The sequence below is a fragment of the Miscanthus floridulus genome, chromosome 1 (assembly GCF_019320115.1).
Source record: "Miscanthus floridulus cultivar M001 chromosome 1, ASM1932011v1, whole genome shotgun sequence".
NCBI lineage: Eukaryota > Viridiplantae > Streptophyta > Magnoliopsida > Poales > Poaceae > Miscanthus > Miscanthus floridulus.
The window spans coordinates 63,081,862-63,106,298 of record NC_089580.1 but is presented as its reverse complement, the minus strand read 5'-3'; the positions used below and the strand labels follow the sequence as shown (position 1 = coordinate 63,106,298).

The following is a 24,437-nucleotide window of genomic DNA, read 5'->3' as shown; positions in this document are numbered from 1 at the left end:
AATTATAAAACATAATGTAACTAATATTTATTATTTCGTTAATGCAAAAATGTAGTGTTTAATTAAAATTATTAAAACTATTGGTTTTGGACAGAAAATTTATTTTCACATCATTTTAACGTTAATATTTTAATTTTTTATCACTCAATATCCTAATTTAACTTTTTGAGAGAGAAATCCCACCAAATCAAATATTGATTTAATTTGAAACACGACATCATAAACATCTGAATTCACAATTATTACATAATATCTCAAACACACACTATATTAAATCACTATATCATCAAGTGGGCACAGCAGTGAACTTCTTCTTTATGTATGTCCCTTGGTTATGATCATGTCGTAACCATGGAGTGTCCTCATCATTTACCAAGATGCTAGGGTCTTTGTTCACTTTGAAGGGCGAAATTCGGTCATACTTTTCATAATCTGCTGACATGTCCGACTTGTCCTCAATTCCCATGATGACTCTTTTCCCTGAAAGCACTATGTGGCGCTTTGGCTCTTTGGTTGAGTCATTATCGTTTTTCCATCTTTTTGGTTTGGTAGACATATCATTGACATAGAACACCTGATTCACATCCTTGGCAAGGACGAATGGTTCATCTTTGTACCTAATATTACTAAGGTCTACTGTTGTCATTCCATACTCATTGTCTACTATTACCCCGCCTCTAGTCACCTTGACCCATTGGCACTTGAACAATGGGATCTTCAAAGTAGGTGCATATTCTAGTTCCCATATTTCATCTATGCGGCCATAATATGTCTGCTTATTCCCATTAGGGTCTATGGCATCTATGCGGACACCACTATTTTGGTTGGTACTCCTTTTATCTTGGGCTACTGTGTAGAATATGTTCCCATTTATCTTGTACCCTTTGTATGTTACGATATGCCATGATGGTTGCATAGCCAATAAATACAGTTGCTCATGGATGCTCTCATCACCTTGACATTTTTTTCACAACCAACTGCTGAAAGTTTCCTTGTGCTTACGCGTAATCCAAGGTTCAGTCTTCCCTAGAAACTCGGATCGTAAGAGATCCTTGTGTGTTTCAATATACGGATCTACCAAAGAGGGGTTCTGTAGAACTGTGTAGTGCACGTTATTGAAATAATCATCCTCCGTACCAATATATGTTTTCCTCCCTAGTGTCCCCTTTCCGCTTAGTCTCCCCTCATGTCTCGATTCAGGAACACCAATCGAGTCAAGGTCGGGAATAAAGTCAACACAGAACTCAATGACCTCTTCTGTTCCATAGCCCTTGGCGATGCTTCCTTCTAGGCGAGCATGGTTGTGAACATATTTCTTCAGGACTCCCATGAATCTCTCTAAGGGGAACATGTTGTGTAGGAACACAGGACCGAGAATGAAAATCTCTTTGACTAGGTGAACTAGGAGGTGTGTCATGATATCAAAGAAGGAAGGAGGGAACACCAACTCAAAGCTGATGAGACATTGAACCACATCATTCTGTAGTTTAGCTAGATCAGTTGGATCAATTGCCTTCTGAGAAATTGCATTGAGGAATGCACATAGCTTCATGGTGGCAAGATATACATTTGGAGGTAGAATTCCTCTTAATGCAACTGGAAGTAATTGCGTCATGAGAACATGACAGTCATGGGACTTTAAGTTAAAGAATTTCTTCTCTGGCACATTTGTAATACCCTTTATATTCGAGGAGAATCCAGATGGTACCTTGATGTTGCTTAAGCATTCAAACATGATTTCCTTCTCCTCTTTGCATAGAGTGTAGCTGGCAGGACATAAGTAATGGCGTCCATCATCTATCTTCTCTAGATGCAGGTTGTCTCTTTCTCTCAAACAACACAGGTCCTGTCGTGCTTCAAATGTGTCCTTAGGCTTTCCATACACACCCATGAAGCCTAGCAGGTTCACACAAAGATTCTTCATCAGGTGCATCACGTTGATCGAGCTACGGACCTCTAGGACTTGCCAATCGGGTAGCTCCCAAAATATGGACTTCTTCTTCCACATGGGTACGTGACCGTTAGCGTCGTTCGGAACAGGTTGGCTGCCATGTCCTTTTCCAAAGATGACTTTCACATCATTGACCATATCGAGTATATCCTCACCGGTTCGGTTGCAAGGCTTGGTCAGGTGGTCTGTCTTCCCTTTAAAATGCTTGCCTTTCTTTCTTACGAGGTGATTTGCAGGAAGAAATCAACGATGGCCAAGGTACACGACCTTTCGACATTTTTTCAAGAATACACCTCTAATATCACCAAAGCAGTGTGTGCATGCATTATATCCTTTGTTTGACTGTCCTGACAGATTACTTAGAGCAGGCCAATTATTGATTGTTACGAACAACAATGCTCGTAGATCAAAGTGTTCCTGTTTGTACTCATCCCACACACGTACACCTTCTTTATTCCACAAAATGAGAAGTTTGTCAATAAGTGGTCTCAGGTACACATCGATGTCATGGCCAGGTTGCCTCGGGCCTTGGATGACCACAGGAATCATAATAAACTTTCGCTTCATGCATAACCAAGGAGGAAGGTTGTAGATACTTAGAGTAACAGGCCAAGTGCTATGACTACTGTTCTGCTCTCCAAAATGATTGATACCATCTGTACTTAAAGCAAACCTTAAGTTTCTTGCATCATTTGCAAACTCCGGGAATTCTCTGTCGATTGCTCTCCACTGGGACCCATCAGCAAGGTGTCTCAACATATTGTCTACCTTACGGTCTTCTTTATGCCATCGCAACAATTTTGCATGTTCTTTGTTTCTGAATAGACGTTTCAAGCGTGGTATTATAGGAGCATACCACATAACCTTGGCAGGGATTTTCTTCCACGGACGTTCGCCCTCAACATCACCAGGGTCATCTCGCCTGATCTTATACCGCGATGCATGGCATACCGGGCATGCATCCAATTTCTCGTACTCTTTGCCACGGTATAGGATGCAGTCATTAGGACATGCATGTATCTTCTCGATTTCTAGCTCCATAGGATAGACAACTTGTTTTGCTTCGTAGGTAGTGGCGGGCAATTCATTGTCCTTCGGAAGCATCTTCTTTTGGATTTTTAGTAACTCTCTAAATCCCTTATCAGATACACCATTCTTTGCCTTCCATTGCAGCAATTCTACTGTGGTTCCCAACTTTTTCTGCCCTGCATCACAAGTTGGGTACAACAATTTGTTGTGATCTTCTAGCATCCGCTCGAACTTGATCTTCTCCTTTTCACTTTCACATTCTCTTTGTGCATCATGAATGACCTGACAAAGATCATCAGCAGGCTCATCTTCTATGGCTACCTCTTCTTCAGCTTCTCCCATTGTTCTTCTTCACCTTCTTCCATTACAACGCCGGTTTCTCCGTGCTTTGTCCAACAAATATAGTTTGGCATGAAACCCAACTTGAACAAGTGTGAATGAAGAGTCCTTGAGCAAGGATATTCCACCGTATTCTTACATATGGCACATGGGCAGCACATGAAACCGTCGTGTTTGTTTGCCTCGGCCATACGTAACAAAGAATGCACGCCGTCAATGAACTCTTGGGAGCGGCGATCAGCATTGTACATCCAATGCCGGCTCATCTGCATTACATGACATAAATACCATATTAAAACCTAGATCATAATTAATTATTTATACAACATGTGTGCCACCACAAAAGGTAAAAATTTATGAAAGCATCGCTACAATGTAGACAATCCCAACTACCACTAAAAGAACTAAAGCTAAAATACATTTCAGGAGCACAAGGATTTCGCGACCAATCTCAACTAAAACAGACAGATCCCCCGATTGTGCAACATCTTTGGGCTTCTTCGGCTGGATCACTGCCTCATTAGCCGCCGTATCTGCCTGTTGTGCAAGATATTTTTGCACGAGTTCAACATACTCTTCCTCCCAGTAGAAGCCTGAACATCGTCCACTGTCATCCCATTGAAATTAAAACAAAAAATTAGAACTTTAATCACAACCATCATGAAAATAGGTATAAACTAACCATAATCATTAAATACGATAAAATAACTCACATTGCGATCTGGACACTTGTAGAATATACGATCCTTATTGGAACCCTCCTTCTTCACTCGGTACTCCATCACAATCTTCGTCTCATCACGACACTTGCCGCATGGAATGAGAGGGAGGCCGAGGACCCGGAAGCAGTTGCCATTTACTCTCTATACTCATTTTTTAATACACTATAAATTTCTCATTTTATAAACAAATAAAATTAAGAAACTATAAAATTATCTATATCTCTAAACAATGATATTTTTAATGGTCATTGTGTTCTCATCTTTTACTGCGGTAGGTAAGTAATTCACATGATATTTCCACAAATTAACAGAAGAATGGGAGTGTACACACATAACAATTGATTATCGTTTATATTTATATATATACTACGTTTGGGTACGGTGATTGACAGACTATTGCGACGATATCGGGACGTGTGAATAAATAACCATCAGTACTAGTTGACCTTGCTTACGTGATCATCTCGGCGAGCATTTCTCCATCGGACAGCACCGTACTTGGCCACGGAAGAGCTCTGATTCTACAAGGAAGGGAACACGGTCTTCCACGACTGTTGCTGCTCTCCCTCGTAGAATCAAAGCTCCTCCTTGATGTCTGTTACCGCTTGGCAGAGAACATGCTCACCGAAATGAACACGGTCCGCTAGTTCAACTAGCTACTTTAACCTTCCTTCATGTAAATATGCAAGCTTGAAGTGATTTTGAGCTCAAATTGCTTACAAATGAAAAAAAACCACAATAAAGAACCATATATATATAGTGAACAAAATGGGATAAGACAATGATGAAACATGAGAGTATGAAGTTGGTAACCTTTAGAACCGAAGAATCGACGGAGGAATCAAAGAAATCGATGGAGGAATCGAAGAATGGATGGAGAAAGAGCAAGAACACTGCTTAAATTTGAACTTAAGCTCTCGGGCGAGCTCAGGGAGGAAGAAGACGGCCAGCAGGATTTATAGCTCAAAAACATGTTTTAATAAATAACCATCCATACTAGTTGACCTTGCTTACGTGATCATCTCGGTGAGCATTTCTCCACTGGACGGCACCGTACTTGGTCAAGGAAGAGCTCCGATTCTACGAGGAAGGGAACACGGTCTTCCACGACCGTTGCCGCTCTCTCTCGTAGAATCAAAGCTCCTCCTTGATGTCCGTTACCGCTCGGCAGAGAACATGCTCGCCGAGCTGAACACGGTCCGCAAGTTCAACTAGTACAGATTTTCTATAATTTTCTAACTATTTTCTAAGTTTTTCATTTCATAAAAAGTTAAAATAAAATGTTTAGTCACGGAGTCCATAGAAATGACCATATTTTGACCTAGCAATGCATTGTCAATTGTCATTGCATTGCATTGCACCCCGGACCGGACTCCGGACAAGAAAATACTATGGTCAATCGATGCCGTTCTTTGTCGTACAGTCGCACGGCGACGGCCGACGGACCCGTTCAACCACCAAATCTATCAGGCCCGGCTGTTCGGGCGTATCGTCAAAAGAGAATGGATTTGCTTTCTATTGCACGGCCTTGCATTGCATCTGTCATACCAGTCAGAGGCACTTGTCCCTATACTCATTTTTTAATACACTATAAATTTCTCATTTTATAAACAAATAAAATTAAAAACTCTAAAATTCTCTATATCTCTAAACAATGAAGTGTGCTATGCATGCTACAAATGAACGGTGAATACTAGTTTTTAATAGCTACTTTAACCTTCCTTCATGTAAATATGCAAGCTTGAAGTGATTTTGAGCTCAAATTGCTTACAAATGAAAAAAACCACAATAAAGAACCATATATATATAGTGAACAAATGAGATAAGACAATGGTGAAAATGAGAGTATGAGATTGGTAACCTTTACAACTGAAGAATCGACTGAGGAATCAAAGAATGGATGGAGGAACAATGGAGGGAGGAAGAACACTAGTGCAGTGAGCTTCAAAATGTGCTGAGCTCGGGCTCGGGGAGGAAGAAGGAGACGGCCGATATATAAAGGGGGGACCTTTAGTCCCGGTTGGTGGCTCCAACCAGGACTAAAGGTCCCTCCCAACGGCTCCTGTGGTAGCAGAGACCTTTAGTCCCGGTTGGAGCCACTAACCAGGGTAAAAGTCTACCTTTAGTCCCGGTTGGTGGTTCCAACCGGGACTAAAGGTCTCTGCCACCTCTGTCTGGTGCGGTAGCCGTTGGGAGGGACCTTTAGTCCCGGTTGGGGCCACCAACCGGGACTAAAGGTATCTCTAGTCCAGGGCGCAAAAAATGCCGAGACTAGAGACCATTTTGGCCGAGGATCAAAGGTCTGTTCTCTACTAGTGATAAGCATGTCCCTTGTATGCCAAACAAAAAATATAAAAATATATTCCATATGCTACTATATTAGCTTAATTAATCTATGTCTAAATTATAATTATTAGAATGAATTCAATTTCAAGGATCCAAACGGGCCCTAAGTGTATTGTTTTTTATGTTTTGTAGATAAAACGAACATTATGGGAACTTGTACTCCCTCCATACTGGTAAAGAAAGTCGTTTAGGATAGCATTTAACATATCATGGAGTGATTAATTGGAGAGTACTTTCTCTATTTGCCCTTATTAAATATGGTTGCGGGTATCTCCCATGCAACAAACATCCATATTTGGAGCGGTGAGAGCGCCGCGGCCCGAGGCATGGGATCCGCGTTCGATTCCTCTCAGGCTCGTTAATCTTGAGATCGTCAATTTTGCATGTCTGTGCCGCGTGATTTTTTCCCTTGCCGCCAACTTCTTCAAAACGTGCTTAGGCACACGCACTACGGGAAACACGTGATTTGCCGAGTGCAAAAATCTTTGCCGAGTGCCAAATTTCGGGCACTCGGTAAAGACCTACTTTGCCGAGCGCCCCACTCGGCAAAATATGGCACTCGGCAAAGAGGCCTTTGCCGAGTGCCTGGCACTCGACAAAGACCTGCACTCGACAAAGGCTATCTTTGTCGAGTGCCTGGCACTCGGCAAAGATTTGGTAGGGGCCTAACGGCATCCAGCGGCGTCCTCTTTGCCGAGTGCCTCCCGTTTGGCACTTGGCAAAGAATTTATTTTGCCGAGTGCCAAAACTTGGCACTCGGCAAAATATTTTTTTTTGGTTTTTTGCCACCAATTTTTTTTGAAGCTTTAGTACACTACCACAAACAACGTGTTTAAATTTGGGACATTTTCATTGCCTTTTGGCATATTTCTATAGTTTATTTTGTTTTGTTGAATTTTTCCAAAAAATGTAAGTTTGAACTGCAGGTGCATCGAATAATGGATTACATTGGTTCAAAAAATGTTATTCTTGTTTCTTAGTGTAAATTTAGGCTAAATCCAGGAACTGTCTTGAAATTTCGATCAACATGCTCACGGGGCAATGCTGCCAACTTGCGTGGGAGTGGTTTTTTAATTGTATAAAATGTGAACGAATTCCAAAAATCATGAAACTTGTCGAGTTGTCGCCATATCGTATGCGTATGCCGTGGAAAAAATTTGAAAAAGTTTCGACCACGTGGTCACGTACGATGCTCACAAACCAGGACATCTCCACATGTGATATATATGGTTGTTTATTCCTTTAGCTTGTGTGGCCCTCCTGTAGATACTCATGAATTCGCTTCTCCTTTATGCAGCAACAGTCGGGGGGTTCGAACCCGACTCCTCAATGTGGCCCTTCTCCACAGGCCGGGTGGACAACTGGCCCTCCTCAAGGTGGCAGTTCACACTCCGGGTGAGGAGGCTGGCAGTAGGTACCGTTTATTTGTTTCTTTTCATGTTGCATGGACTTGTGTTAGACTTAGCCTTATGTTGGACTACTACTAGAGACATATTTATATTGTGATGGATATTGTCATGGATGATGCGAATGTATGTGATGGATTATGGACAATGGATTTGTATGTGATGGATTATGGATGGTGGATGTGTATGTGATGGGTTATGGATGTGTATGTGATGGAATATGAATGTGTATGTGATATATCATGTGCTATGTGTTGATATATATGTGATTTCTTTGTTTGTGCTGATGGAAAGCAAAAAACCAAAAAAATAGCATTTTCCCCTCTTTGCCGAGTGCCACACTTGGCAAAGAGGGCTTTGCCGAGTGCCGTGACCATGGCACTCGGCAAAGCTGGGAAGCAGAGACCTAATTTCTCAGCTTTGCCGAGTGCCAGAGCCATGGCACTCGGCAAAGATTTTTTTAAAAAAAAGAAAAAAATTTCTTTGCCGAGTGCAAGAGTATGGCACTCGGCAAAGAATTTTTTTTTAAAAAAGAAAAAATTCTTTGCCGAGTGCCGCTGAGGTGGCACTCGACAAAGAGGCCGTCAGAGTTGACGTCAGATTTATTTTTGCCGAGTGCTGACGTGACACTCAGCAAAGGCTTTACCGAATGCCCGATATGTGGCACTTGGTAAAGAAACCTTTGCCATCGGGTTCTTTGGCGACTGCTCTTTGTCGAGTACGGCACTCAGCAAAGCCTTTGCTGAGTGCAATAGGGGCTTTGCCGAGTGCCCTAAGCACTCAGCAAATCATGTGTTTCCCATAGTGCAGATGATAGATATCATTAGCAAAATTGTTAGATTTTGTTGGACAATGGTGTGCAAGCCCTTCTTACCATTTTTTACATAATGGAAAGTATCATCTAACTTTATCCTCTTAGGACTTGTTTGGATTGGATGTAGTCGGGTTCACATCAATCCACATGTGTTGGAATGGACTGGGGGTGAAACCCTGGTAGAGAACAGAGCTTTACTCCCGGTGGGGAACCCCCTCTAGTCCTGGTTCCCCACCTAGGAGCAAGCATCTGGGACTCAAGGGGGTCCTTTAGTCTCGGGTCAGGAACCGGGACTAAAGGAGGGCCTTTAGTCCTGGTAGGTAACACCAACCGGGACTAAAGGTGCCTCCTGACATGCCACGATGGCTGGCACCCTTTAGTCCCGGTTGGTAATACGAACCGGGACTAAAGGTTTTTTTTCTTTTTTCTTTTTTTTTCATTTTTTTGTTTTCTTTTCAAAATAGGTTTTCGAAGTCGTATTGTACGCTGCTAATTATACATTAATACGTGCGTATAGTATGTTTCGGTTCAAGCACAATGAACGTATTAAATCACACAATTCAAGCATAGAAATATATATATATATATGCATGCATGCATCATATATATATTTACATGCATGCATGCATATGTGTATTTTACATTATATTATTTCATGTGCATATATTACAAAAGATTGCATTACAGTTGTTGTGATATAACAAGTTTCCTCTCATCCTCTGCTTAGCTTCCATGGCAGTGTTGGGTCAAAGTAGAACTCGCCCTTGGAATCGATGACCTGGTCATTAAAAAATTCGGCTATAGACTCTTGAATTGCTTTGATTTGGTCTTGCCGTATGACCTTTTCCTCCAACCATCGAGCCTACAGGTTTGAATTAAAGGAAAATAAATTAATATATGTACATACATATATATATATAAAGACATAGTAACACAATCAATAATAATAATTAAATGAATATATAGTGTATTTTTAACGTACTTTGAGTCTCTCTGTAGGACTTCTTTGGGAGACCACCTTGATAAACTTGCAAACATAGTAACCACAGTAGTTGTTCCCCTGTTCCTGCCTCAGACACCACTTTATGAGAAAAAGATTTGTCATCCAATCTGGTGATCCGGTGAAAGCTATATGTTTAATTAATAAAGATGATGCGATTTACGGGACTCACTTTCAAAGGGATTACATTCAGTGGCGCTTTGCATTTTTCCATGTGTTGCTTCTCAATAAAGGTTTTCCAAACACTGCCCAATAAAAAATTTGCCACGTCATTAGATATAGTTAATCATCATGTTTGTGTGTATATATAGTTGCTAGAGATACCGAAATTATCTCTAGATAATATCTATCATATCTTGGTAGTCTTGTTGTGGTTTTCTCATCGAGTCATAGATTATCAAGTGACTTTTCACCAGATCGATGTCCATCAATATCCAGTGATTGCTGCATGTGTTTATAGGATATAACGCATAACACTCATTAATTAACTAGAATCAACATATGAGCCATTAAGGATGATCGACATTATTAACACTCACTTGAAGTTGTAGGGAAAGAGTATATCCTTCTTGTGGCGTTGGTTCACTAAGAAGTTCATGAGATTACTCTCTGACTCGGACTTCCAATTAGGCTTTGGAGTAACTGGGTCTTTGAATACTATATGGGGATCAACAAAACCAATTTCATTGCAGCCTTCCTTTCTAAGCTCTGTCATTGTAAATCTGCATATATATAGTACTTGTTAGGATAATTTATATGCATATACACACATATGATGAGTTTAATAATAGATCGAAAGAATTATTACTTACAGGCAATAGCAGCTAATGATAACTTTGTCTAGAGAGGTCAGGTGGCATAGTTGATGAAATTCTACAAAGTCAACATACATAACATCATCGCCACGGAACCAATGCTCGTCTCTAATTCTGACACCAACGCAGAAGTCTCCACCGGTAGACGCCTGCATGTACCACTTGTTTAGCAGGTACATTTGCGTCCCCAGATCAGATAAGGCTTGAGGGTTGTATAGACTCTGGCCTAGTACAAATTTTTTCTTCCAAATATCAACCTCCGCCGCACTCTCAATGTTTCCATCACCAAACATCTGGTAAAGATTGAGACCAGTCTCTTTAATAAATTCACCAAGGTGATCCAAATCGACATCCGGAGGTATGTTTGCCTGATGCATTAATCCTAAATTCGAACCATATTCATTACCAACAACTAGCGGAGGGACTGATTGGTGCGATTGTTATCCGAGTTGTGCAACTCCTTTCCCTGCCCGCTTCTTTTTCTTTGCTGCCTCAATTGACTATGTGAGAGTGTGGTCATAGTCCGTTAATGTTGATTTGGATGGCTTATGAGATTCCCGCTGTTGTTGCTGGTAAGAAGCCACCTTTTTTCTTAGAGTATCTAGAGCTACGATGAAGTACGGTTTCTCCGGGTTTCTCCTTGCTTCTTGATCCTTTTTAAGTTTGTCATAGAATCTAGACATATCTTTTTTATATGCATCAATTACTTCTTCCTTCTCTTTAGATATTATTTTGGGAATAACCCTTGGTTTCACGGTGGCTTTCTTTGTCGGCGGGGACTGGTTCTTCGTTTGCGGGGCTAGCCTCTTGCCAGTACTTGGCTTCTTAGTAGGCGGGGGCGGGGGAGGCATTGGAGACCTCCTTGGAGGTGGTGGCAGCGGCGTTGGAGACCTCCTTGGAGGTGGCGGCTGCGGCGTTGGAGACCTCCTTGGAGATGGTGTGGATGCAGCCTCGCCTTCCAACACCTTGTCATCGTACAGAGCACTATGATGATCTGGCAATTGAACATTTGGATTTAGGTTGGGGGAGGATCTGCTACAAAAAAAGGAATGACATATTATTATGAGTAGATTGTTAATTATTTAAGCCAATATAAATTAATGATGTAGTGTTTTCATCCGCACCTATGGTGAGGTAGTTCAGGAGGAGGTGGAGGCGACATCCTGGGAATGATGATGTAGCGCTTGCGCCATAGAATGAATGTCTTCCCTGCTTCTCCTAGAGTCTTCTCGCCATCGCCTCCAGGAATGTCAAGAGGCAAATCACTAAAACCTTTTTTAGCTTTATCTACCGAGATGGTAGCATATCCTTCTTGGATTATATTCCCATGAATCCTTGGTGTCTTGGTTCGGGCGATAGGATTAACAAGACCAATAGCCACCTTGATTGTGGAATTCCCCTTTGGAATGTGTAGCTCACACGATGTACAAGGTTCAATGACGTCATCCATAAGGAAGCGCAGTCCTGTGTCCCCTTGATTTGGTATCTCCGTGGAAGCGCAGCTACTTTTCAACTGAACAGATTGGCTAATGTTGATTCCTAGCTCTGATGCCTGCTTGCTTGCACTCACTGCTATTTGCACTTGCCTTCTGATTTCCTCCTGCATTCTCGCTTCAAGGTTTTTTTCCCGCTCCTGTGCTTCACGCACCGCTTGCTCCAACCTCTGGAGCCGCTGTGCCTCTTCTTCCTTCTTTCTCTGGTGGCTTCTGTAGGAAGGTCTGTCCTGAGGGAATCCATGCTCCCACGAGACACTTCCTTTGCCTCTAGTTCGGCCACCGTGTTCAATAGTCCCGATGGCGTATGTCAGTTCATCCTTCTCTCTGTTGGGCCTAAACGCACCACTAGCAGTAGCTCTCTGAGCATAAAACAATCTTTCTGCTGCTTCTTGCAGTCTTGCGCCATAAACGCACTTCCCTGTCTCCTGGTCCAGTGTTCCCCTATGAGCGAAAAACCAATTCTTTGCACGCTCTCCTCACTGGAGTGATTCTGGTGTGATACCCTTGGCAAGAAGGTCTGCTTCCATTTTGTTCCACTTCTTAATGGCAGTTGGGTAGCCACCTGATCCCAAGTTATGGTGGTATATCTTCTGTTGGGCATTATGTTGGTTCTTTATCACCTGACTCACACCCTCTTCCAACGTCTTGTACTATACAAACTCATCCCAATAGGGCCTCTACTTTGAGATCGGGCCTAGGACGGTGAAATCTGGTGCTATGTTCTTCTTGACATACGTCGTGTATAGGTGTTTCTTCCAAGTCTGAAACTGGGTGGTCATCTTCTTCATTGCCCAATCCCTAACTCGCTCCTTCAATTCATCACCATCTATTATATCATCATAACCATCTGTTTGGAGCGTGAAATGTTCTAAGACATCATTCCAAATTAACGTCTTGTCATGATCGGAGACAAAACTGATATGAGGAGCATTGGCCTTCTTCTTCCATTCACGGGTACTGATCGGGAGCCGGTCCCATACAAAGTAACCATAGTGGTGCACGAATTTCGTTTTATTTGGCCCCTCGGTTCTCCTGTATCCACATTGAACTCTGAGATGATGAAGCGGCCCTCCAATGGCTTTTTGGGACCTCGAACATTTTTACTCTTCGTTGTAGTTGTTGATGTCGATCCAGAGGGCTACAAAACATAAACATTATTTTTAATGTCATGAGCACACATAAGACATATGATAATATATATAGCTAATAATAAAAAATATATACTTGGCCAATATGTTGTTGCTCATTTTGTTCAAGAGCTAAGTACTGACTCCCATCATCTGCATCCTCTTGCATGTTATTTTTAGCACCATCATCGCCGGCAACTTGAGTGCTAGTGTTGATCAAATTCATCATCAACTCCTCCTCATCCATGTTTCTCGGGTCGGCCATCTAGCTTCAAAAAACAAAACCAATATATAGTACGTCAAATCTTTGCTTACATGTGTAAAATCTACGAACAATATGCATTATTAAATCTTGCCCCTCGGTCACTTTCGCAATTCGGCACACTAGGGCGAACTGCGTCGGTACTAGGTCGAATTACGGCTATACATAAACGGCCGAGGGTGAATTGCGTCGGTGACTAGGGCGAACCACGTCGGTGACATCAACAACGCGGTTCGCCCTAGTCACCGATGCAATTCACCCTAGTGTGATTGTTTAGCGTTAACGATAACGATAATACGAATGTTGATCGACTAGGCCGCGAGAGAGGGTGGTGTGATGAGAGTGGCGGTGCTCCACTCCGCCGTATATATGTTTGTACACATTGGGTGAACGAGGGCGGCGGTGCTCCGCCGTATACATAGAAACGCATGGGCGAGCGAGGGCGGCGGTGCTCCGTGATGTATATATACATGCATATGAATACAAATGACGTATATATACGTGTTGGCATGGTGGCCGATGTGCTGACGACGACGATGTGAGGCGGGCCGGCATGCTGACGACGACGACGTGAGGTGGGCCAGGGCAGTGTCGGTGCGGTGGAGGGCGTCGTCGGCGCGGAGCGGCCCGGGCCGGGGCTGCGGTCAATGCGTTGGAGGGTGTGGCCCGCACGTCGGGCCGAGGCTGTGATCAAAAGGAGTATATTATATATCATGCATGCATGTCCACATGTTTTTTTTCTTTTTGCAAAACACAGTACAAACGTCAATATATAGCATTGCAAACCGGCAAAAAAAATAAAAAAACCCAAGAATATCAGGTATCGACAAGGTGCACATAAGATTCTCGATCTATTTTTGTGATTTGAGTATTGTGTGACTACATTTTTGCACCAAACAAGTACGGGCCTGGTTCCCTGCCTTCACTCTGACCAGGCTCCATAGGGCCAAGTTGAATTTGTTTAGTTGCCTGGGCCCCCGTAAGCCAAATCAGCCTATTAGCCTGGCTCCAGAAGAACATGGGAGCAAGTTGTTTTCTAGGGGCCAGGCTCGCTGCTCGATTCCCATCACCTCCAGCGCTCGACTTTGCTTGCCTCCGCTCGTCCCCGGTGGCCCTCCCTGCAGTCCCTTCTTCCACATCCTCCGTCCACACCACCGGCCACCGGAGTAGACCAAGCCCCTCGCTCGCCTCGTGCTCCCTCTGCTCTCTCCTCCGCTCTGGGCCACCGCGACAGAGCGTGCCGCGCCATGGACGCGGTTGAAGCAAGAGAGTTCGCTGGCGCTCGCCCACGCCACGCTCAGCGCCGCGGCCACCCTCCTCCACCTCCCTGTGTCAGCGGCGTCTCCGGACTTGTCGCTACACATCAGCCTACCGAGCAGCACGGCGGGTTCCAAGCCACGGCACCGCGCCATCATCCTCGCCATGGCCGGCCATGTGACCCCGGCCGCCATGCCCATACTGTGACTAGCCGCTGAATGGCAAAACCCTAGGCACTAGGAGAGAGAAAGCCGAGAGCTCACCTCGGGCGGGCGTGGTGGAGGGCCGCACGGGCGTGCGCGCGGTGGAGGAGGCCGCACGAGGTCGTCGGCGTGAGGTCGTCGGCGGTGGAGGGCCGCACGGGCGCACGCGGTGGAGGGCCGCACGAGGCAAGGCACAGGCTCCGATGTCACGGCGGCGGGCTGATGCGCAGGCGAAGACGAATCGGCGGCGGCGCGAGGAAGAAGAGAAACGGCGGCTGTTCGACGAGGAAGAAGAGGAGGGGATCGATCTGTGCCAGCCACTGGCGCTTATATACCAGGGAGATTTACTCCTGGTGCCAGCCACCAGCCGTTAGTAAAGGTCCTTTACTCCCGGTGCGTGTTACCAACCGGAAGTAAAGGTTTTTTTTGGCGGGCCACGAAACCGCAGCCCACCTTTACTCCCGGGTGGGCTTCCCACCCGGGAGTAAAGGTGGGCTGCAGTTTCGTTTCCTGCCTGTTTTGAGCAAATTTTTTTAATAGAAATATGGATTTTCTTGTTAAATACATAGTAAATTAAATAAAAGGCATAAAATTATTTTGTTAAAAATATGGATTTTCTTTTTCTTTATTGCACATAGGAAAAATCTATAACCTAACTTTTTTTATTTTTTGTTATAATTATAAAACATAATGTAACTAATATTTATTATTTCATTAATGCAAAAATGTAGTGTTTAATTAAAATTATTAACACTATTGGTTTTGAACAGGAAATTTGTTTTCACATCATTTTAACGTTAATATTTTAATTTTTCATCACTCAATATCCTAATTTAACTTTTCGAGAGAGAAATCCCACCAAATCAAACATTGATTTAATTTGAAACACGACATAATAAACATCTGAATTCACAATTATTACATAATATCTCAAACACACACTACATTAAATCACTATATCATCAAGTGGGCACAGCAGTGAACTTCTTTACGTATGTCTCTTGGTTATGATCGCGTCATAACCATGGAGTGTCCTCATCATTTACCAAGATGCTAGGGTCTTTGTTCACTTTGAAGGGCGGAATTCGGTCATCCTTTCCTTAATCTTCTGACATGTCCGACTTATCCTCAATTCCCACAATGACTCTTTTCCCTGAAAGAACTATGTGGCGTTTTGGCTCTTTGGTTGAGTCATTATCGTTTTTCCCTCTTTTTGGTTTGGTAGACATATCATTGACATAGAACGCCTGATTCACATCCTTGGCAAGGACGAATGGTTCGTCTTTGTACCCAATATTACTAAGGTCTACTGTTGTCATTCCATACTCATTGTCTACTGTTACCCCACCTCCGGTCACCTTGACCCATTGGCACTTGAACAATGGGATCTTCAAAGTAGGTGCATATTCTAGTTCCCATATTTCATCTATGCTGTCATAATATGTCTGCTTATTCCCATTTAGTTCTGTGGCATCTATGCGGACACCACTGTTTTGGTTGGTACTCCTTTTATCTTGGGCTACTGTGTAGAATATGTTCCAATTTATCTCGTACCCTTTGTATGTGACGATATGCCATAATGGTTGCGTGGGCGCCGCCATCGTCTACGGTGCGCCCGGCGCGCCGAATCGACACCGGCTGTGCTTCTGGAGGGATGGTGATTCTCACGCTATTGACCCACATGTTTTGACGTCAAGATGCAGAAGGCTGAAGTGGAGGACATCATCCACTTCGATGGGGCCTTCTACCTTCTCACACCAGCTGAGTATGTGCACGAGATGAAGCCGGTGCTGCTTCCCAACGGAGAACTAAAGATTGAAGCGGGGCACACATTCTACTTCGCGACCCCAAACCATTATGATCGCGAGGTCATTGGTCGGTACCTGGTGGAGTCCTGTGGCGAACTGCTCATGATTGTCAAGCTTTCAGATGCTAAATGATGGCCGGGGGCAGCGGGGTCATTTCCCGTGCCGGTGCCAGCGTGTCAGCATGAGCTGGCGTGCCACATAGGCGAAAGTGGTAAAAATGAAAGGAGCGCGAACTAAAACGGCTAAATTTGTAAGCGTCATTCTAAAAGTACGATTCCTGTAAGTGACGATCGTAATAATGGTAAATATGTAAAAAGCCCGAGAGGGAGGGGCTGGCCGCCGGGGAAGAGAGGGAGGGGCGGGTGCGTGCGTGTGTGCGGGCCGGCTGGGCCGACGGGGTAAAATCCCCGAGTGCTCCGATCTGGCAGTCAGCAAAGTATTTTTTTATTTTTTTTAATTCTTTGTCAAGTGTCGTCTGTCCTGTCACTTGACAAAAAGTTTTTTTTTAAAAAAAATCTTTGCCGAGTGTCCCCGATCTAGCACTCAGCAAAAAGGGGTTTTTAAAAAAAAATTAAAATTCTTTGCCGAGTGCCAGCCGTCCTGACATTCGGCAAAGTGTCTCCTTTGCTGAGCGCCAAACGCAGACACTCGGCAAAACCGTTTTTATTTTTTTTCTTTCTGCCCCCAAACTTTTTCTACAATTCTCATACAATACCTGGTACTGCATATTCCATTGTGACACATTTCTCGGACTTTTTCTATATTTCTTTAATTTATTTCATTTAATTGAATTTTCTTGGATAATTCAAATTATAACTGCTAGTCATTCGAATAATGAAAAAAATGAATGGGAAAATAATATTCATATTATTTAGTATAATGTGAGGCCGTATCTAGGAACAGACCACCAATTTTGAACATCTTGTTCACGAAACATGACCATGAACTTGTTGTCGAGTTGTTTTTAAATTCTATAAAAAGCAAACGAAGACCGAAAATCTTGAAACTTGTCAAGATGTTATGATATCATATGTGGAGGCTGTGATAAAAAATTAAGGAGGTTTCGCACAAGTTTGTCATGTACGATGCTTGCCACCTGGTCGGCCTCTCACAAAATCACGAAACTTCTTTGGACATTCTTCGGTTTGGAAGGATCGTACGTGACAACGTGCACGAAATCTTCTAAAATTTTTATCATAGCCTGCACATACGATATCACGACATCTCAACAAGTTTCATGATTTTCGGACTTCGTTTGCTTTTTATGGAATTTAAAAACACTTCGCACACAAGTTCACGGTCATGTTTCGTGAACAAGATGTTCGAAAATTCGGGTCCGTTCCTGGATACGGCCTCACACTACACTTAGTAACATGACTATCATTTTTTGAATCATTAAATTCCATTATTCGTATCACGTGCAGTTCAAATTTATATTTTTCGAAAAAATTCAAGTAAACAAAATAAAGTAGCTAAATATATAAAAAAGCCACAAAAAGTCCCCGAATTCTAACGAGGAGTTCCTAGTACTTTAAAAGGGTTGCAAAAAAATTTTGAAGGGCAAAAACAAAAAAAAAACTTTGCCGAGCGCTGTGGCATGGCACTCGACAAAGGGGGTCTTTGCCGAGTGCCAAGTGCCGAAGTTGTTAGGCACTCGGCAAAGACATTTCAAAAAAAATATTGAATCTTTGCCGAGCGTCGTATCAGGGGCACTCGGCAAAGTATTTTCCAAAAAAATCTTTGCCGAGTGCCTAACAGCAGGAACTCGGCAAAGAACGACGTGGCCGAACACCGTTACACGGGGCAGCCTATGCCGAGTGCCGCTCTTTTGCCGAGAGTGTGGCACTCGACAAAGAAGTCCTTTACCGAGTGTCTTTTTTTGCCGAGCGCCCGGCACTCGGCAAAGAATTCTTTACCGAGTGCAATTCTTTGCCTAGTGCCCGATTTTTAACACTCGGCAAAACAGTTTGCACTTGGCAAAGGCCCTATTTCCAGTAGTGGATACAATGGAGCAACCATGACACCTATCGTTGATTTGCACACATGTTTACATGCATGCATTCTCGCCCCCCCCCCCCCCCCCCCCCCCCACACACACACACACAAAAGCAACCATGACACCTATCGTCGATTTGCCACACATGTTTACATGCATGCATCGAACGTATGAGAGACTTATGTAACCTTTATTTTCAATTATTCCTCCTAAATGTAAACAATAGTTTCATGCGTTGGATGCATGTGTATGAACACATGTTGCAAATCCACGGTACGTGCCCATGGCTGCTCCATGAAGACCGTTATTATTAAACTTTTCTCCCTCAAGCAAGCTTGCCTGACGAGGAGGGGTGGTGTAAGCCCATTTTATAGGGCGTGATTGGTAGCCTTCTCCTTCAAGCCTATTTTGTATCTCAGATCCAGCCAGGCTGTCGTTGTGGACTAGATTACTTCGATTGGTCAGCCCAACACGAACCTAAGGTCAACGAAACCTTCTGGACCCTTCTACAGTCTGCTTGCATGTAAGGCTGGACGAAAAACTCGAAGCTCGTTAGCTCGCTCGGCTCGTGGCTGGCTTGACTTGGCTCGGCTCGGCTCGTTAAGATAACGAGCCGAGCCGAGCCAAGATTTTAGCTCGTTAGCTATAACGAGCCAACTCGAGCCAGCTCGCGAGCCGTCGACGAAATATGGTCGGCAGTTTACCTAGGGATATGCCCAAGGTAGTAGATTATCAGTAGACAGATGCACAAGCTACAAACAAGATGGTGACGCAAGACAGACACGAGGTTTTATCTAGGTTTGGCCACCGTGAAGGCGTAATACCTACGTTATGCGTCTGATTGTATTGTTGTATGTAAATGAGAGATGTTTTGACAGGGGTCCCCTGCCCGCCTTATATAGTCTGGGGAGCAGGGTTACACATCTGGAAATTAATCCTAACCAGTTACAATTGTCATAGGTAGCTGGATAAGGATTCCTATTCTAACCGACCAGGATCTTGCTTGATCTCCATGTCTGCCTTGATTCCTTGCACGGGAATCCGAGCAGATTGGTCGGGCCACGCGTCGTCTTCTAGTGGGCCAGACCCCGTGGTCCGGGCCAGCCCAAGCCTAGCCGTAAGGGTATAGGGGTTAATACCCCCACAGCTAGTCCCCGAGTACCATGTATTATGTTGCGACATGCCATTCGATCTCCTTCGGCTAATGTGATCCGTCTTCATGTCATCTCCAACTGGTTGAAACATTGACCAAGCGAATGTGCCAGTATTCTGGTCAGTTCAGAGAGCAGTAGACCACGATTATAGACAAAGATTCCGGTTGTCCGAAGAATGCATGGTGCTCAAGAGAAAAAAGAAAAAGATTTCTTTCCTGATCAAGTGTGCCCACTTGTATTTCTGAAAAGAAATGTAAGTGACCCTTGCACAGTAGTAGTTATGACCAACAGTCAGAGCGTAGGGGTCGATAAAATAAGCACATTCACCGCAAGGTGAAGTGTGCCCACTTAGTCCCCGAGCCTGGTAGTAGGTGACGTAGGCACGTGGTGCCAGGGTCTAAAAAGAATTTCCAATTAAGTTGAGAATCCAATCATCGTACAAACGATGCGAGATGCACCAGCAGGTGCATCGTACCGATGTAGTCCTCGAGCTTGCTAGAAGGTGAGGTCTGAGCCTTGTAGCAAGGTCTAAGTGAGAAGAAATAAATGCCTCTCAACTGTATGCGAGTACTAATCACATATAGCCGAGGAGAGCAGTCTCCGAGCAATGGTCGGAGAGTGCTCGGGGCAGTCCCCGAGCAAAGCATGGGTAAACGACAAATCCCCGAGAATAACCGTAGTCAGTTTAATCCTCGAGCACGAGGGCGATCTAGACAGTCCCGTGCACGAGAGTGGTCGGAATAGTCCCTGAGCACAATAGTGGTCTGGACAGTCCCCGAGCACGATGGTGGTCTGGACAGTCCCCGAACACGATAGTGGTCTGGACAGTCTCCGAGCACAAGGATAGTCGCGATAGTCCCCGAGCACGAGGGTGGGCGGGATAATCCCCAAGCACAAAAAAGTGTGGCAAAAAACCATATGCCACTTGTACTATTATTTCATTTAGTTATTTTTTTTGCTCTAACAAGTCCAATCTGACACGTCTGGTCAAAGAAGTAGACGGGTATAGCATGCCATACTACCTTTTTGTCTTGTCAAACAAACAGTTGCGTGGCACCTGTCAGTAGGTGTGTCAGCGTGGGCCCTCCCACACTAGCAACGAAGAGGCGCATATATTGGCGTAGATCTCAAGGCTGTGAAAACAACCGTCTGCGGCACATGCACGCGTCTCCCAAGAATTCTGGGTAGACAAAACGGCATAACTCTTGGGTTAAATACAGTATAGGATAGGTAAGTTACTATTTACTGAACCCCATTGCCATTCGCAGCCACAGCTTTCTTCTTCCTCTCGCCAACCCTAATACATCCAAAATCGCCACCAATCAATCCGCCTCTATTTCCCCGTTCACCAGCAAGTCCAGAGTCATGGCAAAAAGTGATACGCAGAAGAAAGCAGGGGTCATGGCGAAGGAATGGTGGAAATCGAGAAGCAACAAGCAGACCATTAAAGACCTCGTCACCATGGGGGTACTCCACAACAAGGAGCTCGTAGGATGGCGTGCGCCGGAGGGCGTGGGGTACCCCGATCCACAACTAGGTGAGATCGCAGTGTTCGAGGATTTCTTTAAACGGGGATTTGGGGTTCCGGTACATCCTTTTCTTCAGGGGCTCTGTCTTTACTACGAGATTGGGATTTGCAATCTACATCCCAACTCGATCCTCCTTGTTGCCACTTTCATACATCTCTGCGAAGCATATGGCGGCTTCCAGCCCCATTTCAATTTTTTCCGCCATCTTTTCTGTCTGTGGAAGAAAGGAATCAGCGTTTTGATGATAGCCGGGGGTGTGTACCTCAACCTCCGTGATGGCATGAAAGCCCAGTACCTACACTGCCCATGGAACACGTCGCTCGACAACTAGTACAAGAAATGGTTCTACATCCACGAAGAGCCAAACACGATCACGCTATGTGACGTGGGCTACATTTTGGTGAAGAGGACAAGCTGGTCGGAGAAACCTGAGCACCTAGAACAGATTCCAAAAATATTTGGAAAGATCCCGTGGAAAAACTGGATGGTCCAAGCATGGTCATTAGCTTCATCAGCCGATAGATCCAGCCCTGCTAGAGGAGAGTACATCCTGGCTATGAGTATCAAGGGAGTGCGGACCCAACGAGGACGAGGCAGGAGGCACTTGACAAAATCGAAGTCAAAGCCAGAATTAGCGAGATATTTAACTTAGCCGGTCCAAATTATACCAGATTGAGTGACATCGAGCATGCTTTCAAGCTTGCCTGACCTCCCCCAAAGGTAACTCATCTTGCCCTGTACCCGTAGTCTTATATTGTGGTAGGATAAGTGTAAACTTACTGTGTTCACTCATTTTTGTTGCCCAGGTTAATGGTCGGGATAGAGCGATAGTGTTTGTGTGGCCACCCCCTGGAGTGGAGTGGCCACAAGGAGCTGGTCCCACCGCCCAGACCAGCGTCGAGATCGAGGACGAAGACGTCGACTAGGCGGTGCTCGGAGCTGGAGAGGAGGCAGCGGCCATAGCCGCTGGTAAGCGGCCGGATGCCCCCAAACAGTTGAAGAAGAGATCAGCAACCACCTTGCTCATAGGGGCGCTAAATATTAATGAGCCTGAGGGGGGCCCGAAGGAGAACCCGATCAGCAAGCGTCGACAGGCGATTTTTGCCTGGTCAGATGATGACGCAGAGGAGGGAGAGGATGCAGACACCTTTTGACTTGTCCCTTGAAAGAGGAGGAAGCAACTGGAGTCGATGGAACAAGGTGTCTCCTCCGCGCCTATTGGAGCCACATCGCCAATGACGGTGAAGGATGTAGCCGGGTCGACCTCAGGAGTACCTAGGCAAGGAACACGACCGGCGATGGGAGCGACAACTCTACCGAGCACGCCACCGACCACTGCAACACAAAGGACGAGTGGTGGAGGGGTTGAGCACCAAGGCCCAGCGACAGTGCTGGATGTAGAGGGAGAATAGGAGTCATCCGCACAGCACGTGGAGCAAGTACGGCCGAAGAGACGCGCCTTCTCCACATCATTCCGTGCTTCCAACATGTAAGTATTTGTAACCTTGATGTAAGTTAGCAATTTGCATTGAATATGATTGCCTTCTAAACTTATCTCGGATGTACTAGTTCGGCGTCCATGGAAAGTCCGGACCAGCTAGCCAGAAGTAGCGTGGCTCTGCCAATAAGCTTAGAGCAGACTGCCCAGCAGCCAGCCACCGAGGAAAGCCATAGCAGAAGATCCGTCGGGGCCTCAGCAAGCGAGCAGTCAGACAACAGTCCCCGAGCAGGTGATCGAGGGACCAACCGAGCTGGGCATGAGTGCTCCGAGCGCTAGACCTACTAAGGGCAACACCTCAGCGTCGATGGTGAAGGAGCAGACCGAGGAGCAGCGGTCGGAGGTGAGAGCACAGCCCACATTTACCGACGCTACAGCTCGTGGGAAGGCTGTGGTGATCACAGATGCTACTGACACCGGGCCAGCACCAGGACCCGAAGAAGAGCCCAAAGAGGACGAGGTGGAGGAGGTCCTAGACCATACACAAGACAAGCGACAACATGTGTTTGTGTCGCATTGGCGGAATGACCAATGGGTTGTCCATGAGGAAATCCCGGAGGTCAAAGAAACCAAGAAAGTTGAACGAGCGGCGAAATGGCTTGTAACGGAGGTGCAGGTAAGCTTTGCTTCACCCCTGGTCTTGCTGTCTAGTTGTAGTTGTCTTACTTAGCTATCTGCACACATGACTTAATGAAGACCGCAAGGTACCACAAGAAGTGCTTCGACCAGATCGAGGGGATCGCTGCAAGCAACAAGGAGATGATGGCGGAGGTAGAACCCTTGCGCCAGTGACTTGAAGCTGCCAATCATGAAAAGATGGTGCAAGAGTCCCAGAATCAGAACCTAGTCATCCAGCTCAGTAATAAAGAGCGGGAAAGAACAAGTAAGTAGCCATTTTATCATACCGACTACTGACAAGCGCTGTTGCGTTTTTGGTAGTAACAGCTATAGTGCAGGCTTAGAAGCTAAAGTGATCCATCTCCGAGAGGAGAACAGTCGTGCGGTCGTCGAGTGTAATCGCCTGAACGAGAACAACAGAAAACTAGCGCAAGACCAGTCGCAGCTCTGGGACCACACGACCAAGATGACAGAGGAGCTAAAAGGTAAGTTGTCCAAACCCCTTTGCTCATTTTTGTTGCCTGCCGTAGTTTGGCATGGTTTGACATTTTAATAGCGTGTGCGGTTTGCAGTTATAAAAGTCAATGCAAAGAAGCATCTAGAGGCCATGATAAAAGACCGTGACGGTTGGAAGGCGCAATGCCAAGAGATCACCAAGGATCGTGACACTTGGAAAAGCCGATGCCAGGAGGTGGCAAAGGGCATTTTGCCGGTCCTTAACCTCATCGATCCGGCGCTAGTAGAAGATGCGCCAAGGACGCCACAGCTGAGATTGATCGAGAGATGCCAAAAGGCATGGGGATGGTTCTAGGAGTTCATGAAGGAGGCAGGAGAGTACGTAGGCACACATGTGCTGAGCATGGTACGTGCTCACTACCCCCTTATCGATCTCAAGCGCCTGGAGGCTAGATACCCAAAGGAGGTAGATCTAGACAAGACCGAGGAGCTACGGATGACCCAGCTGGACTTGTCGGTGAAAATAATTGGCGACATTAACCTTTGTGGAGGTGCGACACCACCCGTACAAGGAACGTCGTCAACAAGTCAGCTGGGAGCGCCTTTATTTT

The 24,437-nt window shown here is 45.0% G+C and overlaps 1 pseudogene; it reads right to left on the bottom strand.

Annotated features, from left to right (window-relative positions):
* Positions 1-310: 310 nt before the first annotated feature.
* On the bottom strand, positions 311-14,758 carry LOC136457845 (uncharacterized; annotated as a pseudogene).
* Between the last annotated feature and the right edge of the window lie 9,679 nt (positions 14,759-24,437).